Below are 2,367 nucleotides of genomic sequence, written 5' to 3' on the forward strand. Positions count from 1 at the left end.
GTCAGTGCTGCTTTTTAAAGCAGCGACCAGGCGCCACAGAGCCCCCGACAAAGGGCGTCACGGTCCTTACGGGAGGACAGAGCTGCTGCATGAATAGATCCATTTCGGCTCCGGTAGATGTGTGAGAGGAGCCTCCGATTGGGCAGAGGGGACCAAAACAACTGTCTCGACGTCATGAAAAGGTTGCAACCACAGGAACTGAAGCCCAGCCTCGTTTCATTCTCATCAATATAAGCGAGTGAATTGTTGCTTCCCCCCACCTGCACAGTCACACCTTTACAAAGACACACAGGGAAAACTTACTCAAGGTGTGTGTGTTTTTTATTTCTCATTATTTCTATTGATTTGTGAAACGTCCCTTGATCAGTGCAGCTCTGCTTTGCTGAGACACCGCCACTCCCACAGGTGCATTTTAGCTTTTGCCCCAACAACACATCAGCACCTCCTATTAATAAAACCCGGACTGATTTCCAATTTCTTGACTTGAGAGGAAACACAAGTAGCTCGCTGTCACCCGTGATTTACAACAAGGTGCTGATTTCATTCAGCTCATTGGCCGTTGAGCGCGTGACGCCTTCGCGAGCAACGGCCCTGTGTCTCCGCAGCCAGATTGATGTGAGCGCTGGTGGCTGCCTTATTAATGGAGTCCAAGAGTTATATCACCCCGAGGAAATGCAACCAACTTCCCGAGATTGAGCAGCTGTGGCATAAAACAAAGACCGAAGCCCAATCATCCACACATCGCGGCGTAACAGCAGCAGCAGCAGCAGCAGCAAATTTAGTCACAGGGCCGTTTGGCGCTATTAGAGTTATGTTGTTGTGTTTGCGGTGGGATTTGAGTGCGAGCTGCGCAGTTTGATTGCTCGGAATGATTTCTTTGCTTCATCTGCAGTGAAGCCGTAAAGTTGCCCTTCTATGCAATATGTAAATTAAGCATAAAGCGTAGATCCAGAAACAACAAAACAGCTCCAAACGGGCGCAAAAGTTTGAACTGCACGAGAGTGCGTGGTAAAGTATTAAGGTGCACGTGTTTTCCTCCAGTTATCTAAGTGGAGCTGTTTACTGGAGCTCACAGACAAAAAAATTGAGTCTTCAAAGTCAGAAACTTCGACTCCGTGGACTGCTCCACTCACCCATTGATCACTACCAACCCCTCAATAAAACAATCCTTCAGCACAGGATCGCAATGCGCACTTACTCCTGATTGGCTGATGCACACGCCACGTGACATCTCTCGCCTTCACGAGCCGGAAGCTTCTTTTTCTTCTCTCTCTCTCTCTCTCTCTCCCTCCCTCTCTCTCTCTCTGTGAAGTCAGGTGAATGAGAGCCGTGCTCGTTAATTCAAGCCACAAATCGCACACAATCTATGGGAGTCTATGGACTCTTTTCTGTAAGGCAGATAAAACAGCCTTCATTGAAGCTGAATGGTCATTTCTTCCCCCCACTTTAAATAGAAAGCATTGTCAGATATCTTAGCCTTCGTTTCTCTGCAAAACGGGCAGAGCATTTTAGTGCTTAAAAGCATTTTGAGCGGTGTTTTGAAATTACACCGTAAGAACAGCGAAATGTTTGTCCTCTTATGTAATTTAAAAATGTGTTTATTTTACAATGTCATAACACTCTATTTTTGTAATAAAAAAAAAATAAAATAGAAGCTCTAATTGTAAGGGAATTCCAGATCTTAGGAAAAAACCACAAGATCCAGAACAATCATATGCACAATAATATGGGAAAAACAGAAAGTTATAAAATCAGATATTTTCGGTAATTTATATTTAGTTAAAATAGTATTTTAAAACTGCTAAAGCCTGGCTAACCCACCCAGGTACAGATTTATGATCGAGTTACTCACTTCAGAGGAACTAGTTATTGCGCCTTCTAGTGGTTGCACAGAAGGGGAGAGAGAGATTTCAGTGGACAAGGAGACAGGAAGCACATATTCTAATGAGATGCTGGCAGCTGTGATGGTGTACATTTTATTCTTTCAAAATGGCGTGTACAAACAAGGAAAAATAAACATGAATGTGAATTCTAAGGTAGAGAATAAACCCAGATAAATCGTTTTATATTCATGCCTTTTTGCTCTTTTGCTTTCTCCTGTTGAATAATGTACATCCAGTTATATGAAACCAAAGTGTTTCACAGGACCGTATGGAGTCCCATGGAAAACTTTGGGTCTTTGTGGAATAACATAACTTGAAATAATGGTTTTCGTTTGACTTTGTCAGTCTGTCACATCGTTAGGGATGAATTTGGGTCCACTCTTCTCTACAGCATTGCTTCTGTTCATTGAGATTTGTGGGCTTTATCTATGCACAGCTCTCTTAAGATCCAGCTGCAGCATTTCAGTCAGTCACCTTTGACTAT

Source organism: Neolamprologus multifasciatus, chromosome 7 (genome assembly GCF_963576455.1).
Source record: "Neolamprologus multifasciatus chromosome 7, fNeoMul1.2, whole genome shotgun sequence".
NCBI classification, from domain to species: Eukaryota; Metazoa; Chordata; class Actinopteri; order Cichliformes; family Cichlidae; genus Neolamprologus; species Neolamprologus multifasciatus.